Raw genomic sequence first — 21803 nt, 5'->3', positions numbered from 1 at the left:
TGGTATATCAAATGTTTGTTTCTATAGTTTACGGTGTGATATTATAAGTGGACCATTCTTCATTGAGAAATTTAGAAATGCCTTTTACTTTCCAAACAGATTCAGCTGAATCATCAACAAAACATATGAAGAGTAAATATGCTTTTATTTTCTAAATTTTATCTGATGAGTTGTCAATTCTGGGTATGGCATTAGAAGCTTTAAAAGTACAGTTGACTGTTGAACAACATGGGTTTGAGCTATGCAGGCCCACTTATTTGTGGATTATTTTCAAAGGAAATGCTATAGCTACATGATTCAGGGTTGGTCGAATCCTTAGATGTGGAGCCACACTTACAAAGGAAATGCCCAAACTACGTATCATATGTGGAATTTTGACGGTGCAGAGGGTTGATGTCCTAACTGCCAGGTAGTTTGAGTCAGCTGCATGTATTCAGTCCCGAAGTGCTGGAAACACAAAGAACTAGATCCAAGGCTCACTCTTACAGAACTCAAAGGCAGTCAGGAGGAACAAATAGATGTGAACAAAAATAACAGTGGCCTCAATAAGTGCTATTGTGGGTGTGAGTTACCAATATAATTGGGGGCAGGGCAAGCAAAGAGACGATTTAGCATACCACTGTTTTCTGTGCATACAAACATGTTGTTGCTCTTGTCGGATCACTTCAAGGACTTCACTTCCCAGACTGTCCTGAAATTATGTATTCACTACTGGTTTCCCTTTGAAGGAAGAGACTATACCTCATTTTTCTTCTTATCGTTAGTAGGTTTTAAAATTTCTCATACCTGGAAAATATCCCCTACAGTGTAGTAAACCAAAGGTCAATTTGACTGTATTTCTGAATTACATGCTTTAAAACATGATTTCTGGCCCGTCCTGGTGAAGTCTGGGGTCAAATCTGTGTGATAGTTTTAAGCAGAGGGAAAGAGAGGGTTTGTACAGTAGCAATGATGGATTAACTCTGGTTAAAACACTGATGTACCAACGCCCTGCTGTATTTCTCCCAGATGGTTGTAAATTGGGACATCTCATAAATCCCCAGGCCTTTCCTTTTCCACGGTTGGTTATTACAGAGTCCCAGGGCAGAAGAGCACTTTCCAAAGTAAAGCAATTGTGAGCTATTTATTATCTTTAAAGGAGAACCTGTCAGCCACCATGGCCACAAAGCTCAGACAATTAAAACCACCCAAAGTGCCCTGATTCTGCAAAATCCTTTCAGTCATTTGGTGGTTTGGATCTAATGCATCCAAGGAGGCAGCTACTGTCACAGAAATCCACTGGGTCTGCCCTGTTTTCACCTGAATGTGACACCCCCTGCCCCGCTTACTGATGGGTCCTTTGAAAGAAACAGCCTAGATGGCAATTATATAGCACATATCTCAGCATTCTTCTCTCCCATGACAGTGGCAGACATGACTAATCCATCACAGCACTTTCTTTCCTGCTGAACCAGAACTCTGTCTGCAGGCAGTCACTACCAATCAACTGAATTTGGTCTTCACAATAGCACTTATCTATCATCTCTGAAGGAAATGATGTTAGTCAGCAATAGTTAATTTTACCTAACACATTTGATTGTTCAATAACTTTGGATTAAATTTTCTTAAAAGCCCCAATGCCCCAAACCAAATTTATTGAGAAATAGCTCAAGTTCTTTCAGGGTCTGAACTTATGTTCAGTGGTATGTGCTTGTGAAAGTTGTTCAACCCAATAGCTAAACAGTATTTCTATCTCACTATCTTGGCAATTTGAAGTCAACAATGACACCTCTGGAAATGGTGTACTATCCATGGAAAGAACTTAGTTATGGGTCTAAGAACAGTGCCAAACACTCAGGAGGGGCCAACACATGTTTGTTGAATGTATAAAATAGTGGGAAGACATAGGTCACCTTGTTCAAACTGTAGACCTTCTGATGTTGAGCATGCTCACCTTTTCCTTTCTTTTCAAATTTCAGTTAGTATGAACATCTGATAGGTGAAGAGAGTGAAGTCACTCAGTCATGTCTGACTCTGTGACCCCATGGACTGTATTCTGTCAGGCTCCTCCATCCATGGGATTTTCCAGGAAAGAATACTGGAGTGGGTTGCCATTTCCTTCTCCAGAGGATCTTCCCCATCTGGGGATTGAACCCAGGTCTCCCGCATTGCAGGCAGACTCTTTACCATCTGAGCCACCAGGGAAGCCTGACAGGTGAAAACTGGGGTCTGAGAATTTTCTGGGGGATATGAGGGGAAGACAATGATATCTATTTTTCCCAGTGGTGTCTGCTGATGGATAAACAGAACCATTTTCTCCTAAAAGGAATGCTTGAGAACTTGCAGGAACCAAAATTTTAGGAGTCAAAGGGGACAAGTGTCACTGAAGATGGTGCAGAAGACGATAGTCCTTTGAAACCAAACTTGAAACCTGGTGACTTCAGTTACTTGGTAGCCACCCATATTTCTATACAGGCCAGTAACTATAGGCTAGTATGCACAGGTGCACAAGGATTGATGAAATGCTGAATAAACCGTGACACTGCAAATGTTACAAACTGTTTATTGGTATTTGTTCAAACTTCTTTTTCTGAAATCTCATATTCTCAAAGTGACTTTTCCTTTTGGTTTCTTATTTGAGTATAAAAAAATGAAAAGTTCTTACCCTCAAGGCAATAACTATTGCCCAATAATTTTGCCCAAACTATAGTTATTTTAGGCAATAACTATATTGCCTAAAAGTGGAGATGAGTCTTCTAGAAGATCTCAGGAAGGATCCTGGAAGTTATAGGAAAAGTCTGTGCTAGTAATAAATAAATAAATGGATGAGTAAGTGAATAAAAGAGACAAGCAAATAAAAGGGAGTGTGATAGAACTGAAGAGTAGATGTGTTTCTCCACAATACCATCTGTATGCCACTCCTTCTGCATAAGGCACTGCACTTGGCTCAGATGGTAAAGAATCTGCCTGTAATGCGGAGGATCTGGGTTTGATCCTTGGATTGGGAAGATCCCCTGGAGAAGGGAATGGCAACCCACTCCAGTATTCTTGCCTGGAGAAACCCATGAACAGAGGGACCCGGCAGGCTCAGTCCATTGAGTCACAAAGAGTTGGACATGACTGAGCGACTAACACACACACATAGCCACTGGGAAATGGGGGTGAGACAGGCACAGAGGTATAGGACTTAATGCATACAAGAAATTGTATACATGATATAACTTCATAATCCTAATTTTTTTTACATTTACTAGTTTATTAAAGATATGGTAAAGGATACGGTTGAAAAGCCAGATGAAGAGAAACATGGAGTGAGGTCTGGAAGGTGCCAAGTGCAGGAGCTTCTGTGCCCATGGAATTGGGGTATATCACTCTCCTGGTGTGGATGTATTCACCAACTCAGAAGCTCTCTGAACCCTGTGCTATTGGGATCTTATGGAGATTTCTTCATGTGAGCATGGCCAACTATGACTGCCATTTCCAGCCCTTGTCCCCTATCTGGAGGATGGGGCAAGGCTGAAAATTCCAAGCTTCTAATCATGGCCTGGTCTTTCTGGTGACAATTTCCATCTAGGGGTCCACCCAGAGTCAGCTCAGTAGAATAAAAAATTCTCTTAGAGCTCTTATCACTTAGAATTTCCAAATGATTTGGGAGCCTTGTGTTAAGGAAGGAGTCAAAGACAAATATTCAAATAAGAGATACATTAGTGTTCTTATCTCACAAGAAATTAAAAGAATCCTAAAATTCAGAATCCTAAAATTTTTAACAGAGTGGAACTCTAGAGGTCAGATTGCAGCATGTGCTAAGCTAGAATTAAATTATTTACTCAAAAATCACACACTGGAGAGTGGCATAGAGCCCAAAGCTCCCGATTCCTACCTGGCAGGTGAGACCATTTCCATCTGGGGTGGTTAGGAAGCATCCTATGAACAAAGCAGGTTCTGGTGGGGTTCTTCAGGATGGGTTTGATTTAGATCTAAAAACAGAAGCGAGGGAGATGGGCTTTCCAAGCCAATTGAAAAGCACTTTCTTAAGATCACTTTGGCTTTAGTAAAAGGTCAAAGGAAAACAGTGACCACTGGAGTCACACAGAACTGGGTCTGATTCATGGTTCTCTTACTTTTGCATCTGTGTGTCCTAGAGCATATTTTTTAACTCTCCAAGTCTCAGATCCCTAGTAAACTGGAGATTACAGTATAAACATTGCAGGGTGATGTAAGAATTAAGAGTATTTGTTGAGCAGCTTTTACAAGACCATACATCCATGACAGCTGTTGTTTATGCTTATTCACTTAGGGAGGTGGTGGTGGTGGTTTAGTCGCTAAGTCATAGCTGACTCTTGCGAACCCATGGACTGTGGCCTGCCAGGCTCCTCTGTCCATGGGATTCTCCAGGCAAGAATACTGGAGTGAGCTGCCATTTCCTTCTCCCTCACTTAGGGAAAGGGATAGGAAATAAGCTGTGGGAGACAGGACACGATCAAACTATGGATGTCTGTAGCTGCCAAGTAGAAGAATCTGAGCTCTATCTTGCAGGAAGTGATGAAAAATTAAAATCTTTGAGTACAGGAAGCAAAGTCATAAAACCAAACATTAATAACTAAGCCAGAACACCTGGTGAATTTTCTTGTCTCATCTCCTGTGTAATCTTGGAGTCATCCTCTCATCTCTGGATTTTCTCCACCCAAATGGATTTGGGCATCCCTATAACTTTTGAATTAAGCATTTCAGATAGGTTAGTGAAAAAATGCCTTCTGAACAAGGGGATTATTTATCTTCAGGAAATACATATCCCTAAAGTTTCTAGCCAGAAGTTGGCAATGGAACTTCAGAAATGTTTTCTGTCAGTTTTATGTCAGTAATAGGGAGAAAAAGCCTGTTCTAGAAAGGATGAAATAAAGTACCATGCCCAATTTTGGCATGCCACTAAATGGATAAGACTCCAGTTTGCACTAAGATATTTTTTCTATAACTTGAAAATGAATGTCTTTCTTCCTCATTGTCTCACATAAAGGATAGAAAAAGGCAAAGAGGAGAAGTTTTGAGTAAAGAAATGGATGCTAAGCCAACATGAAACAACAGGTGAATGAAATGAGAAGGAAAAACAAGAGGTACATAAGGCAAGAAAAACACTATACACAATAACTTTTGTGTGTGTGTAAAGTTCAGTTGATAAAGAAAAAGTAAAGCTACAAATGCTTGCTCTTTTGCATAAGATCTTCAAAAGGAACATCTCAAAATACTCACACGAGTGACTTCTGTCTGAAGGTGTGGCTGAGAAGGCTCCATAAGCAAGTTATAAATGGTAGGTCCCACAGCATAGGGAAATGATGCAGTTATGAAAGTATATCAGCAACATGCCTTACACGGAATTTGGGGTACCTACCAAGAAACCACACCCCAAGGCATTTATTTTAACTGCAGAACCTGCCTCTTCCCTAGTTATGACAACCAAAAGTCATACCACTGTTTCTAAATGACTCTCCTTTCTCAAGAGTCCACCTCCTGTGCTCCCATCAGCCAACTTTCAGCTTTTGTCTTTGGCTAACTGGGCTTCTAAGATGGGTCTGCAACTGGCTTGTTCCATACACATCATTAATCAGTGCCAAGCTAAACAGGCTCCAGCCCCAGCTGAGAGTACAGTGTCTTGGCTCATCACCCCAACAACTAATGAACAAACATGACTGATGACTACTGGGCAAACACCAGGCAAAGAATGCAAGGTGCCCAGGTGAGTCTTGCTTTAGATGTTACACCTAGGAAGGCTGTATGACAAATACTGATAGCCAATGTAGAACAACAGGTGAATGAAATGAGAAGGAAAAGTAAGAGGTACACAAGAAAAACACTATACATAAAACCCTTTTTGTGTGTAAAATTCATTTGATAAAGAAAAAAGTAAAGCTATAAATAAATGCTTGCTCTGTGGCATAAGATCTTCAAAGGAACATCTCAAGATACTCATATGAGTGCCTTCTGTCTGAACATGTGGCTGAGAAGTGAGCTTGTTTCAGACATATAGTGTTAATAATGTACCATCAGGTGAAGCTTGCTGGCTTTCATTTAAAGTGTTGGGACTTCCCTGGTGGTCCAGTGGTTAAGAATCTACCTTTCAATGCAGGGACTGTGGGTTAGATCCCTGGTTGGGGAACTAAGATCCCACATGTCCCGGAGTTACTGAGCCTGTGTATCACAACTAGAGAATCAGTGTGTTGCAACAAAAGATCCCACGTGTTGCACCTAAGAACTAATGCAGCCAAATAAATAGTGTTAAATTATAAAAAGGTTAAAACTTGGGTCATCTATTGAGCATATCCAGTAACTTGTGTGACACTGGGTAAATGGATCTAAGCTGTCATAACTGCCATGCAGTAAAGGAAACTTAAGAGTGGCAAGGATTCTTCAATATCCTCAAGTCAATCAATGTAACACACCACATTAACAAATTGAAAAAATAAAAACCATATGATTATCTCAATAGATGCAGAGAAAGCCTTTGACAAAATTCAACATCCATTTATAATAAAAACTCTCCAGAAAGCAGGAATACCTCAACATAATAAAAGCTATATATGACAAACCCACAGCAAACATTATCCTCAATGGTGAAAAATTGAAAGCATTTCCCCTAAAGTCAGGAACAAGACAAGGGTGCCCACTTTCACCATTACTATTCAACATAGTTTTGGAAGTTTTGGCCACAGCAATCAGAGCAGAAAAAGAAATGAAAGGAATCCAAATTGGAAAAGAAGAAGTAAAACTCTGTTTGCAGATGACATGATCCTCTACATAGAAAACCCTAAAGAGTCCACCAGAAAATTACTAGAATTAATGAATATAGTAAAGTTGGAGAATATAAAATCAACACACAGAAATCCCTTGCATTCCTATACACTAATAATGAGAAAATAAAAAGAGAAATTAAGGAAACAATTCCATTCACCATTGTAACAAAAAGAATAAAATACTTAGGAATATATCTACCTAAAGAAACTAAAGACCTATATATAGAAAACTATAAAACATTGGTGAAAGAAATCAAAGAGGACACTAATAGATGGAGAAATGTATCATGTTCATGGATTGGAAGAATCAATATAGTGAAAATGAGTATACTACCCAAAGCAATTTATAGATTCAATGCAATCCCTATCAAGCTACCAACAGTATTCTTCACAGAGCTAGAACAAATAATTCCACAATTTGTATGGAAATACAAAAAACTTCAAATAGCCAAATCAATCTTGAGAAAGAAGAATGGAACTGGAGGAATCAACCTACCTGACTTCAGGCTCTACTACAAAGCCACAGTCATCAAGACAGTATGGTACTGGCACAAAGACAGAAATATAGATCAATGGAATAAAATAGCCCAGAGATAAATCCATGCACCTATGGACACCTTATCTTTGACAATGGAGGCAAGAATATACAATGGATTAAAGACAATCTCTTTAACAAGTGGTGCTGGGAAAACTGGTCAACCACTTGTAAAAGAATGAAACTAGAACACTTTCTAACACCATACACAAAAATAAACTCAAAATGGATTAAAGATCTAAACGTAAGACCAGAAACTATAAAACTCCTAGAGGAGAACATAGGCAAAACACTCTCCGACATACATCACAGCAGGATCCTCTATGACCTACCTCCCAGAATATTGGAAATAAAAGCAAAAATAAACAAATGGGACCTAATTAAACTTAAAAGCTTCTGCACAACAAAGGAAACTATAAGCAAGGTGAAAAGACAGCCTTCAGAATGGGAGAAAATAATAGCAAATGAAGCAACTGACAAACAACTAATCTCAAAAATATACAAGCAACTCCTACAGCTCAACTCCAGAAAAATAAATGACCCAATCAAAAAATGGGCCAAAGAACTAAACAGACATTTTTCCAAAGAAGACATACAGAGGGCTAACAAACACATGAAAAGATGCTCAACATCACTCAATATCAGAGAAATGCAAATCAAAACCACTATGAGGTACCATTTCACGCCAGTCAGAATGGCTGCGATCCAAAAGTCTACAAGCAATAAATGCTGGAGAGGGTGTGGAAAAAAGGGAACCCTCTTACACTGTTGGTAGGAATGCAAACTAGTACAGCCTCTATGGAGAACAGTGTAGAGATTCCTTAAAAAACTGGAAATAGAACTGCCTTATGACCCAGCAATCCCACTGCTGGGCATACACACTGAGGAAACCAGAATTGAAAGAGACACGTGTACCCCAATGTTCATCGCAGCACTGTTTATAATAGCCACGACGTGGAAGCAACCTAGATGTCCATCAGCAGATGAATGGATAAAGAAAGCTGTGGTACATATACACAATGGAGTATTACTCAGCCATTAAAAAGAATACATTTGAGTCAGTTCTAATGAGGTGGATGAAACTGGAGCCTATCATACAGAGTGAAGTAAGCCAGAAAGAAAAATACCAATACAGTATACTAACGCATATATATGGAATTTAGAAAGATGGTAACAATAACCCTGTATACGAGACAGCAAAAGAGACACTGATGTATAGAACAGTCTTTTGGACTCTGTGGGAGAGGGAGAGGGTGGGATGATTTGGGAGAATGGCATTGAAACATGTATAATATCATATATGAAACGAGTCACCAGTGCAGGTTCGATGCACGATACTGGATGCTTGGGGCTGGTGCACTGGGATGACCCAGAGGGATGGTATGGGGAGGGAGGAGGGAGGAGAGCTCAGGATGGGGAACACATGTATACCTGTGGTGGATTCATGTTGATATATGACAAAACCAATACAACATTGTAAAGTTAAAAAAAAAAAAAAAAGTGGCTTTGTCAGCAGTCTTGCTAAAAAGGACATGAAAAGGCACTGAAACATAAGAAAAGGTGCCTGCCATGTCTATGCCTTATTAAGAAATGCTCATACTTTAGGACAAAAGAAGGCATGCCCATTGAAAATTATCCTGTAAAGACAGCATGTTTAATTATCTCTAATATTAACGCTACCAAAGATGGGGTAAATCACAGGAGAAAGATAGGAGCCAGTTGCTAAGCCACATCCAAAGGGATTTATTTTTGAAAGTATCATAATATTAATGATAGTTAAAGCTGGTAAGGTACAACCCCTAGGGATGTTCTGGGTATAAACTGACCCATAATAGGCAGGGCGAAAGAGATAAATGAAGTGGAGAGAAAACTGGAACACTGGGCATTAAGTAAATGGGTCATATTCTGTCTCACTTCATTATTTTGATGTATTTCCTAAGGTCCTTTAGCAATATAGATTGGAAATATCATGAGTTTCACAAACAAGGAACTCTTCAGTTAATTTGTGATTTCTGAGTCTTAATTTCTAAATTAAATTAGAAAAGGCTAATTAAGCCTAAATACAGGTAGGAGCATTCAATTAGAAAGTATAAATGAAAGTATCTAAAATAACTTCTGACACATAATAGGTACTTAATAAGTACTAGTTTCCCCTCTGCTTTTCTTCACGTGTGTGTGGCATGTTTTACTTCTACCTCCCATTAAAGCTTATTTTGTACATCTTCATTAAGCTGTCAAAGTTGCTCAAATTCAAGATTTGTCCAACTATTTACCCCTACAGCACCACGAAGCTCACTCAGGAGGGGTGCAATAAATGCTCACACAAAAATGACCAAAAGACTCAACCCATTAGGCAAGGGGCATCCCTGCATGCATGTTTTATAATCCCCTGAGTTCAACACCTCTACTAACATAATGATCACACTGTGTGCAATTTATAAATCCACATTTGCCTCTTTCACTAGACTGGAAACCCTCAAGGGAGACCTAGTACCTAATAGGCACTCAATAAATAATAGATGACAATATCTTTAATGCACCTTTGTATCTTCTGGGGGGACTCTGTTGGTCTGAAGCACTACTCAGCACATTAGAGGAGAGGAATGCCAACATTCCTCAGCAGGAGAACAAAATGTGTGAAAAAGTTTATCTTGTGAGAACATGTACAGAGCTTGTAGAAAAAGAGTTAAAATACAGAGACAGAAGCTGTGGGATGTTTATACTTTTGTCTAAACAAAAGTGAGTTGACTTCCGGACATAGAATTTAACCAACTTGAGCAGAGAATGCAGTGGAAGATGACATGAGTTTGTTCTCACAACAGCTTTCTCAGCTTATGAAATGAACTGGGACAAGACTACATTTGTCAATAAGTAGTAACAGAGTTTGAACAACCTCACATTCTGTTAGCTACGTTTTGGGGGAAAGTCGGAGGAGGAGTTTATAACACAGGCAAAGAATGGGGTCATGAAAAAGATATGCGTAGTGTACAGAAGAGTTAAAACGAGCCTGTGTGCTCCAATTTTTAGGTATGTAACTGCCTGTCGACGTCCTATTGACTTGGGTCGGTAATAAACCATGTGGTTGCAATTGGACTCTGATCATATAGCAATAGCAGAATATCCTTGATAGTCTCTCAATATGTAACTTGGCAGCTCAGAGATTTGCATCGAGTTTTAAAGTTTCGTGTACCATTTAAAGCAAGGAGTATTATCTTGGAGATGTTCAAATTACCTGTAATTGTGTGTCACGTTTTATGAATGTGTACATGTGCTTTTCTACCCCCAGGGAATCCGTGGCTGTCATCAGATCCTTAAAGTTGGTCATGATGAAGTCCCAAAGAACCACTGATTTAAAGAGTAGCATGAGAAAAAAAAAAAAAAAAATTAATACAAACCAGAGCAGAAGCTGTGTTTCTAGCTTTGAGATATAAACTGATTTCTCTGTCTCAAAGCATTGTCTTAGAAGTGTCCCATAAACACTTCTCACACATTTCTAAACTTGAACTTATTATCTTTGTCTTAAAACTGCCCTGCCTACAGCATGTCCTATAAGGATTTATGGCGTCCTCCTTTGGACCAAAAATAACGATGTCATCTTGGACACCTTTCTAGTCCTTAGCTTCTATGTCCAGTCCTCAAGTTGTGGCTCCAGCTTCTTCATGGTTCTAAGCTCTGCCCTTTCCCTTCTACTCCCACTTCGTCTGTTGAGGCTCCACATCCCTCATCCGGATGAATTCAGAAGCCTTCTAACTCCCTCTCTTCATGTTCAGATCCTCCCATCCCTTCTCCACGGTGTTATGAACTCAATACAAATCCAACCATTTGGATCCAGGTGCCCAGCACCATAAAAGATAAACTTTTCCATGTCAGAAAAGATGGCTCCCATTACAGGGCCTCTGCCTGTATCTTCTAGTCTCACTGATTGCCATTTCCCTGTTCAGATTCTGCCTTCCAGAAACACCAAGTTACCGGTGATTTCCTTGTTCTTCCACGTTGATGTCTCTTTTTGAAATGTTCCCTCTTTATTGGGCTAACTACTCATCCCTTACACAAGCAGGCCTGTCACCCATCACAGCCCTGATCTCATTCTACTAAAAGGCTTAGTTTAAGTGAACACCCCTTCCACCTCCACCATACTGTCATATTCTTTGGGCAAGGAAGCTTTCTATTAATTGTGTTAGCTCCAATACTTAGAATATTGCCTAGCCAACTGAGAATCTGTGGCATAATATTGCCTAGCCAACTGAGAATCTGTGGCATACTCATTGTCTTCTGCTTGGGGTATCCTGAAGACATAATGGCTGCTCTGCAGGCTTGGTTAACAGAGTCACCTATAGGAAACCATTCTGAAGGGAAAACAGGTCACAAAGGCTCTACTTTAGAATATAAAACCCTGCTTAATTCCAGGAGTTCTGCCCCTCTGATACTGACCTGAGTGTCAGCCAGCTGAACGATAATTCAGTCTTACCTCAATTTTTTATATGCATCAGCAAAGTATAATATTATTTCTTCATCAACAGCATTATTTGTGGCAAAAGAAGCCAATGACTTGCACAGCTAGGTCTGTGTGACCCTGCCCAATCTCCTCATGCATACAGCTGTTTTTTAAAACTCATGTTCCTTTATACAGCTTAAGGCATCTTGTATCTGAATTTACTTAGGTGAAACAGGGATGATAAGATCTACCCCAGAGTAGTTAACATAAAAGGCATGACACATATGAAAGTATTTCATAAAGTATAAGGTGTTATGCAAACACCTTGCTCTCCATCATTTTAGAATGATCACGAACATTTGAGTAAATGGCTTCCTGGTGTAAAATGAAGATCCCAGAAGATCAAGTTGTGAAAACCAACAGCTTTCATTGAACAGAGCACAGTTCCATTTAAAAATCTGGCCCTAGGAATAAAAGGCCCTAGGAATAAAAGATTAAATATACCTAGTCTTGGTCATCTTGCTCAGGTCACTAGTCATGATATATGCATATTTGAAATAAAACTACTCAACAATGTTATTCAACATATTTACTCCTTTATTTAAGCAATAGGCAGGAGAAAGAGTGATTGTGTACATGGGATTCTGGTCAGAAGAGTGAAAACAAAGATAATCAATGCTGACACCACATTTGGCCTCTGTTTGTGTCCCAGATGCACACTCTCTGAGAATAGAGAAGAAGCTTTCAATCATGTAAACCTCCTCAGCTTGCAGCCCAGAAAGAATTCATGAATGAAGACAGAAAGCCAAGTCGAATCAACAACTTTGAAGGACCAGAAGGCTGGACTGCTGTTTTCCAATCTTTCTATCTGAGGCAAAACCAAAAATAGCAGGGGCTTGCGTTGGAAACCCAGGAAATCAAAGCAGGAAAGATGCTGAGGGCTGAGTCATGGCAAGTGACCTCATCAACAAGGAGGCTGAATGTAGCTATAAACGACAGATGATGCGGCTCCATCTGAAACAGGAGGTAAGCACCAGAGAGATGGAGAGGATCAAGGCATTGATGTGATGCCCAGCGTGAGACGGAATGACTTATGAAAAGCTTCCTTCCAGACAGAACTGCTTAAATGAAGTTCAAGGAGGCTAATCTTTAAAAGATGTAATGTTTATGTGGAGGCATCCTTAATGCAGTGGGAAGAGTCCTGGTTTTGGAGCTTTGCAAAGCTCTGGGCTTTGGGGAAAAAAAAAAAAAAAAACAAACCTTTGGGCTTTTCCACTTAAGCTGACATGGTTCACTTTCATCACCTTTAAAATGATATAATAATACCTCCCTCCCAGAGTGGCTATAAGGTGAAATGAAATGAGGCACCAAGCTTGGTGACTAGACCAGAGCACGTGTCCAATTAATGTGTGGAGGCTCCTCCTTCCTTCCCCAGCAGACAAAAAGCTTAGTGGTGCCAGTTCTTGTAATGTTACTTTCTTCTCTAATCATTCCCAGTTATAACATCTTTGCTCAAACAGAGAGATTAGATATGGCCTAGTTCTGCCTTCAACCTAAGCTGGTGATAATTTCGATCATCTCCTGACATATGGCCCTTCAGCCTGCCTGCTAGAACAGGCAGGTGCTGCAAGATGGAACTTTAATTGTGAGAAAATTTTGCTGCAGCTGTTAAAATATGCCTACCTCACAAGACTTTATAAATTCAAATAATGTCAGTGTTTTTCAAAATGTAAAGCACTATATAAATGTAATGTAAGCAAAGAGATGAAAATATATCAGTTTATATTAAGTAGTCTAGTTCTCTAAGGCAACGCTTCTCCCCTTCCTCCCCCTTTATGAGTAGAATCCCTTTTCAAATAGATCTTATGTATTACCCAGTACTTTACACCAGGGCTTCCCTGGTGGCTCAGATGGTAAAGAACCCGCCTGCAATGCAGGAGACCAGTTTGATTCCTGTGTCGGAAAGATCTGCTGGAGAAGGGATAGGCTACCCACTCCAGTATTCTTGCCCAGAGAATTACAGGGACAGAAGCCCCTGGTGGACTGTAGTTCATGGGGTCACAAAGAGTCAGACATGACTGAGCGACTTTCACTTTCAATTTCCACCAGGGCTTCCCTGGTGGCTCAGATGGTAAAGAATCCGCCTGCAATGCGGGAGATCTGGGTTCGATCCCTGGGCTGGGAAGATCCTCTGGAAGAGGGCATGGCAACCCACTCCAGTATTCTTGCCTGGAGAATCCCCATGGACAAAGGAACCTGGTGGGCTACAGTCCATGAGTTCTCAAAGAGCCAGACACGACTGAGTAACTAAGCACAGCACATTACTCAGTACACGCAACAAATGAAGGCAAAGCTTGACCGTGTAAACTGGAAGAGGGGCCTGTGCGCCCTTCCAGTCCCCAGCTCCTTCTTCCATTTCTCTTACACTACGAGACACCTGAACTGTACTGCAGGGCTCCTTGGAGAAAGGAAACTTGAAATCCCCTGTTCTAAGGAGACACAGAGCTCTGATATCAGCCTTGTACTTTCCTAGAAAAAGGGAGAGATGTCACAGAGAAAGGACTGGTTTATAGTGTTATTTGAGCGAAATGGCTCAATTTGAGTCCAAGTAGTAATTAGCTTAATGAAGGCCAAAGCTGTAATTACGACCAGCCTGGTGGTAATGCAATTTGAGATACTTTGCAAGAATTTCAGGGCAGAAAGGAAAATTCAGTGAAATCTGAGGGACGCAAGCTGTAGACTGGAATTTCTGAGAGCTCTCTTAGTGAATTTCACAGAATGTCTTAGGTGCAAATAATACTTACCAGTTTAAAAGTGTTGTGGACACCACAATTTCATTATTAACAGCTTATTATTAATAGTTTCAAATCCTGCTATTAACTGATAATTATAAACACTGGGATTCCATTTCCTTACCTACAAAGATGGGAATCAAATCCTTATTCTGGGTGGGAAAGTACTTCATAAGATCCTAAAACCATTAACCTTAAGATGAAAAATTGTTGGATTTACCAACATTAAATAGTAAGGATATTTAAAAAGATACTGGTAAGTTACCAGGGACAAATAACAAAACTGGGAGTTAATTATTGCAGCAGCCAGAGCTGACAAAGAATTAATACCTAGAATTTAAAAAGAAATAGAAAAGTGGATGAAGGGCATAAAAATGCAATTCTTAGAAGGTAAGGTAAATAGGTAAGAAGCACATGAACAGAAGCTCAAATTCACTAGTTTTTCAAGGTATGAAAATCAAAACAACAATGACACGTGCTCTCAGCAATCAGAATGGCCAAATGTTCACCCAACGTTGGAGAGGGTATAAGGAGGTGAGACCACTCATGTGCTTTTTCCATTTATTAATATAGGAACAATCTGAAGCTAATAATCATATCATATGACTCTGAATCCCAGTTCCTGGGTATGCATCCCCCAAATAATGCTTAACACGGGTCCCCAAGGGTTACAAATGAGGATGTTTGTTGCGGAATTTTTCATGACTAGTGGAGATCTGGAGGTGGGATAGGTGTATATCAACTGGAAGGATATAAATAATGTGAAATGAAATACAGGCAATGAAATATTATGAAAATGTTGGGAGTCTACATAATAATAGGGATCTACCTGAAAATATAATGTTCAGTAAAAACTAAGAAACATTTTTTTATAGCCTATTTGTATGATAGATTTATCATTTACAAAAATGACAATATACACATACACCAATAATAAGATACATTTTATAAAGACACATGCACATTTGAGTTCCAGAATATGTAGGTAGTTCTCTATTGGGAAGGGGAATGGGTTTGGGAGCCAGGGTGAAGAGGAACAGTAACAAAATAAAAGGTAAACATTAGGAGTGCGATGGGGGGACAGAAGGGAGGCTCAAGAGGGAGGTGATATATTTATAATTATGGCTGATTTGCCTTGTATGGCAGAAGCCAACACAACATTGTAAAGCAATTTTCCTCCAAGTAAAAAAATAAAATAAAATAAAAGGAAAGTCTTCCATGGACTTATGGTGATAAGCTATATAAGCTATATAAGCTATATATAAGACTGAGGAGTATGCACAACCCAAATCTGTATCTGAGGGCCAACTCTTAAAATGTTGGTAAGTTCTTGTGAAAATTAGGTGAAATCTATAAAACAAATTCCCTGGCATATTGGAAATACCTATTTGGTTCCCCTGTGACTCAGGAAATATGAAAGGAATGGGGTTTTCTTCCCTTAGTTTATCTAATAATTTAATCTATGAAAATAAATGAGTCTTAAGAAAGCGAGGAACTAAGAGTAGGACTCAGATATGGGTATAGAAGATCGGTACTCAAATCTGGGTGTATATCAGAATCACCCAGAGGATTTACAAAAAAACCACAGATAACCAGGCTCCACACCCACATCTCCCAGGATGGAAGGGATCTTTTTCTCTACATGGGGGAGGTGATGGGGATCAGGGCTGGGGTCCGAAGAGCAGCATTTGAAAAGCGTTGCCATCATGCCTGTCTGTCCACTATATTTCAGCCACTTAGGTTCTTTGGATCATTGCTTTTAAAACCTTCAACAACTTTTGCTAAATAAAGCAGCACTGAATTGCTCAAAAAGAAATACATTTCAAAATATATGACTAGTGTGTACAGTATGGTACTCCATCTGCTCTTCCAAAATACTTGAGTTTTAGAAAATAATGTGTAGATAGGTCTATAAATTGCTACCTCCCACAAAACAAAGTAGACTCACTTTAGGGGGTATGAGAAAATATATTTTTTCTTTTGGTTTATCCATAGATAAAGATTTATCTGTAAGAGCAAGCAAACCTGGCTTCCTTCCTTCCTTCATTTATTTAGTCATTCAGTCAACACCTAATGATGGTTCGACTAACTCAAAGTAATTCAACATCTGTAATAAAAATAACTTGCACAAATTCAGCAACTTTCCTTCTCCTAGCTCAATACTTAACCCAGTAAATGAGCATCTTGGGTTGGATGGTCCTAGAAGGCAGAGAATGCAACTCTCTCTGTTGGATGTCATTGTGTGCACACGGACTCCCAGCATTTGGTTAATAATGACTAGGACAATCGTTCTTTTCTAAGATGCTTTTCTTTCACACAGTATTTAGTACCATGCAGTCTCTGCCTTTCCCAGTGCTGTTCATATACTAGCTTTGAGCCTTGAGGCTCAAAGATGAGGCTACCTACCCCTTATCTTTCCCAAACCAATCTTTGTCACCAGTGAATGAGGTTTTGACTGGCTCAAGAGAAGTAGCATTTAGTAAAAGAGGAAGAAAGTCGGATAACTCTGGGTTTGAAACTCGGCTTTATCATCTACTGTCTGAGTCTCAATCTCTTCATCGGTGAAATGGGATAATGAAATCAACTTTGCTGGGTTGCTGTGAGCATCACAGAGTGAATGTACAGTGCCTGGAACAGAGTAGACCTGGCAAATACGGAAGTGAGGCTGCTGCTGCTGCTGCAAGTGTATTGCTACAAAACCAATATCTAGTCCTCTCATGTGAGCTCTGGCCCCCCAGTGCTCACAAAGCTCCAATTCATAGCTCAATGCTTTGTGATTCACGCTGGGCTCCTGGTGGAACAGTTTCTTCAATCCAAAGTTCTCAGGAAAATGAAGCCCACCCTGAACTAAGATACGATCTTAGCTGCAACTGGAACAACCCATCTGGCCATTACCAACCTTCTTTCCTTAGAGGCCTAGCCCCTGTCATCCAACCATCCAGCCTGTCATTCCTAAATCTCTAGCCAATGTCTTAAATTGAGATCTTAGATTTTATGGACCTCTCAGAGCTATACTGTATCATACTGAGAACTCTCCATGGGGTGCCCAAAGCGCCCAACCCCTTTTAGACACCAGCAGTAATCTGATCAGGATGCTTGGTTCTTCCTTCTGGTCATTCTAGCCTGGACTAATAAATATCTAATAGCTTTCACCTCCAGGGTCAGCTTTAGACTTCATCATCTAATCTGGCCTCTAAGACCTAGATCTCACCCCTTCTACTGTATGTAATATGCCCATTGACAGCCATTCAAGAACCAACATATAGGGTTCTGGACCTACACACAAAACAATTTGTTGAATATGAGTCAGTGAGTCCGTGGAAATGAATGATGGAACAAACGAATGCATCACTCCTATTTACAAATGAGATTTGGACTGACTGGGCAGCTGGACTGTTGCCCAGAGCAGGCAACTATCACCTGGCACTGCCTCTGGAGAGGAACGCTGATCTCATGTACCTCTGAAAGGCTTATATTTTCCCATTGTGCTGATTTGTGGATATTTAAAACAACTGCTACAACATCCGAAACTAAAAACAATGTTCTTTAAAGTTAAATCATAACACAGTGTTCAGTTTATACCCTAAAACATACTCTCTCGCTCAATACATTAATTTTCATATCTTCATAATGAAATTCATGTATATATATGTGCATATATTTTAATGAATATCAATAGATCATTACAGTTTTATGCAGGAAAGGTTTTTAAAAAATCTGGCATGAAACATATACATATTAAATCACTCTACAAAATGGTAATTTATGAACAGAATTTTCCATGTTGTTTTCTGCCATTTAACTTCTCTGTTGTTAGACTGACGATCTTGTCTCTTAAAATGTCATTTGTTTTGAGACGTCCTTTCTGACTCTCCTATGAGTCACTCTATTCTCTGTTCACCCAAAGCTCTTTTTATAGGCCTCTATGAACATATTTAGATGATCAATTTCCATGTCCATGAGAAGCAGTGCTACCTTGTAGTTAGGAGCTGGACCACAGGACCAGATCTGCCTTTAGAACTTAGCTCTGCCACTTACTAGCTATGTGGTCTTGTCAAGTTACTTAATCTCTCTTGGCCTCAGTTACTTCAACTGTAAAGTGGGGATAATAACAGTTGTTCAGTTGCTAAGTCGTGACCAGCTCTTTGCTGTTACTACTATTATTATTACTACTACTCCCTTTCCACCTCGTCTGTGACCTCCCTGACAGCTGATGAGGGTCTGTTTCTTGCACTTGGTTCAAGAGTCAAGTATAATCATTGGTAGATTGTAGGTATTCAATAACTATCAAATGAACTCTCCCAAATACCTTATTTTCAACACAGAAAAGTTCCTAAATGTTCTTCAGTGGAGCAAGGATCCAGACAAGATTGTGTTTTAGTCTGTTGGAACTGTTATAGCAAAATACCACGTACTGGGCAGCATATATTCAACAATAGAAATTTATTTCTCACAATTCTGGAGGCTAGGAGTTTAAGATCAGGGTGTCAGTATGCTGGGTGGGGGCTCTTTTCCTGGTTCACGGCTGACATATTTTCATTGTGTCCCCACGTGGTGGAATAAACTAGAGATCCCTGTGGGCCCTCTTTTATAAGAACACTAATGCCATTCATGAGAACAGAGCCCTCATGACCTAAGCGTCACCTTCCAAAGGCCCCTTTCCTAATACCAAATGGGGTTTGGGTTTCAACATATTAATTTGGTGGAGATACAAGCATTTGGACCATAGCAGATTCACTGTAAAAATCGCCATATTTGTGGTAGTCGTTTATCTTTCAAAGTTGCATGTCTCTTGAAAAAGTCCTTGGAAGAAGGATCACGTTGACTCTAGGGCATTTGCTGGGCTTTAACTATGAGGAAGTGCCCAGGTGAGGTTGTTCCAGAGAGTGGCAGGACTTCTTTGCATGGTGCAGACCTCCTTCCCTTTCTTACGGCACTCATCTCACTCTCTATCAAACACTTGGCATTCTCTATATTTGCTCTTTGCTAATTATTCTTTTGCCTGTTTCCTTATGAAAGTAAAAGGGTTAGTCACTCATTCGTGTCTGACTCTTGGCAGCCCCATGGACTGTAGTCTGTCAGGCTCCTCTGTCCGTGGAATTCTCCAGGCAAGAATGAGGCAAATTTCAGGGAAACAAAGTAAGGTATCTATTTACAGTAAAATGGTTGAAAGTTCCAAATATAAGACGTAGGTGGTCAAGTCCAGTCAAGTCCACTGTCCAGCTGAAACACTTTAACGTAAGAGAGGAGGTTAAATTGAACAATCTATTCTTAAAAGAAGATCTACTGATTCATTAGCTAGTTCACTATGAATACATTTTCTCTCAACCTCCAACTACACAGAAGCTCATAAACTTCTATTTATTATTTTACTTCATATCCTTAATTTTTTTTTCACTTTTTCCCTTTTAAACTCAGATATCATAGACTGAAGAAGAAACAACAGATAATTGAGTTTCTTTTATCAGCCTCCTCCACCAGGCATTTTAAGAGACATTTTATTTATTCCTGGCTTTTGGGAAAATTTCAGCCTACGGATTATTTGTCATTTTTCTCATTTTGGTCAATTTGTCATTTTAATTAGTTTTATTCTTGGATTCTGGAATCTTTTCCTTTTGAAAATTAAGAAATCTTCCCAAACATGACTTGAAAGAGAAGGAAAAGCAAAGGGAAACAAGGAAGACAAAGAAAAATATGAAAACTTCCATCTTAGAATGCGTGTTTTGTGCTAAGTCACTTCAGTCGTGTCCAACTCTTTGCAACCCCTATAGTCTGTAACTCGCCAGGCTCCTCTACCCATGGGATTCTCCAGGCAGGCATTCTGGAGTGGGTTGCCTCGTCCAGGGGATCTTCCCAACCCAGGGATCAAACCTGCATCTCCTATGTCTCCTGCATTAGTAGGTGGGTTCTTTACCACTAGCGCCACCTGGGAAGCCTGGTGGTACTATACCTTTTTCTTTTCTACATCCCCTAGATGCCAATTAATTAACTAATGAACATTAAGGAAGATTACTCAAACTTCGAGAATAGAATGCAACTTTGAGAACTAATGGGTTCACTAACCTGAGTGAAATTTTTTCTGAACTTGGACTCACATCTTGCAGGATAAGCTTCTATGTCAATATTACAGCCTCAGGTAGAAGAGTAAAAGTAAAGAGGAAACTTATTTTCAGTTTAGAGAAAACAGTTCCAAGAATGCCATGGCAACTGAAAATGACAGAAGAAGGGAAACCATGACAAAAACCCTGTGTTGACTAAATTTGTAGCAGTGGAGGACCTCGTCTATGGGCTTAGAATTGGCAAAGCTTTCCAAAGAGCAAGAGGTTGGGTGGGGATCTTGGAATTTTCAAGGCACCTTCTGGAATTTAGAACTTCAGGGAATGAATTTTTAAAAATTCATTGGGATCTTTGGGACTGGGATCATGCATTAACTCATTCAATTACATTCAGGGGATGTCCACTTTGTTCTCATTACTAGAAATTGAGAAAGGAATATAAATAATTATAATATGGCATGAGGAGAACCATAATAATACCATAGGTTATTAAGCAGGGAAGTAGCACCAAAGATAAGATCTTTCAAATTAGGTCAAGTAGGATGAGTAGGAATTTCCCAGGTAGAAGAGAAAAGAGAAGAGACATTTCTGGCAAAGTTATGAAAAACCCTGGCATATTGGGAAAACTGAAAATAGTTCTGTATAGCTGGAACACAGACAGTGAGAAAGCTGGCCAGTGGAAAGACTGGCAATGAGGCTTCTGTGGGCAAATCACACAAGCCTTCTGTTCCAGGCCGAGGAAGCTGGATTCCCCCTGCAGGAACCACCAAAGCATCTAAACAAAGAGTGAGATGCCCTTCTGAGCTATGTTTTGGAATGGTCCCTAATCTAAATTCTACCTATTCCAGCTAGGTTTCACTTCCAATTCTAAGTTTAATCTTTATTAAACATTTACCATTTAGACTGTTACCCAACAGCCCTGGTCTTGCCTCCATGGTTTAGCTCATCTTTCCTAGGAGAAATGTCCTTCTTTCTTCTTTGGAGGTATGTTAAATCTGGGAGCAAGAAGCTTACAAGTCTATGGGCTGGAAGCCTGTGACCACTTAGTATGAATCTCCACCACCTTACAGGTGGAAACGAGGGTAAAAGAACCTACTGCTGCTGCTGCTAAGTCGCTTCAGTTGTGTCCGACTCCGTGCGACCCCATGGATGGAAGCCCACCAGGCTCTGCTGTCCCTGGGTTTCTCCAGGCAAGAGTACTGGAGTGGGGTGCCATTGCCT

General features: G+C 39.9%; 1 protein-coding gene across 6 annotated transcripts in view; it reads right to left on the bottom strand.

Moving 5' to 3' along the window:
• The window catches only part of ELMO1 (engulfment and cell motility 1), a 584006-nt gene that overhangs the window by 56292 nt on the left and 505911 nt on the right, over window positions 1-21803 (bottom strand). The gene's annotated exons all lie outside the window — the stretch shown is intronic.

Source organism: Bos javanicus, chromosome 4 (genome assembly GCF_032452875.1).
Source record: "Bos javanicus breed banteng chromosome 4, ARS-OSU_banteng_1.0, whole genome shotgun sequence".
Taxonomy (NCBI): Eukaryota; Metazoa; Chordata; class Mammalia; order Artiodactyla; family Bovidae; genus Bos; species Bos javanicus.
The sequence above is the reverse complement of the archived record's forward strand: the minus strand, read 5'-3'. Positions and strand labels throughout refer to the sequence as shown.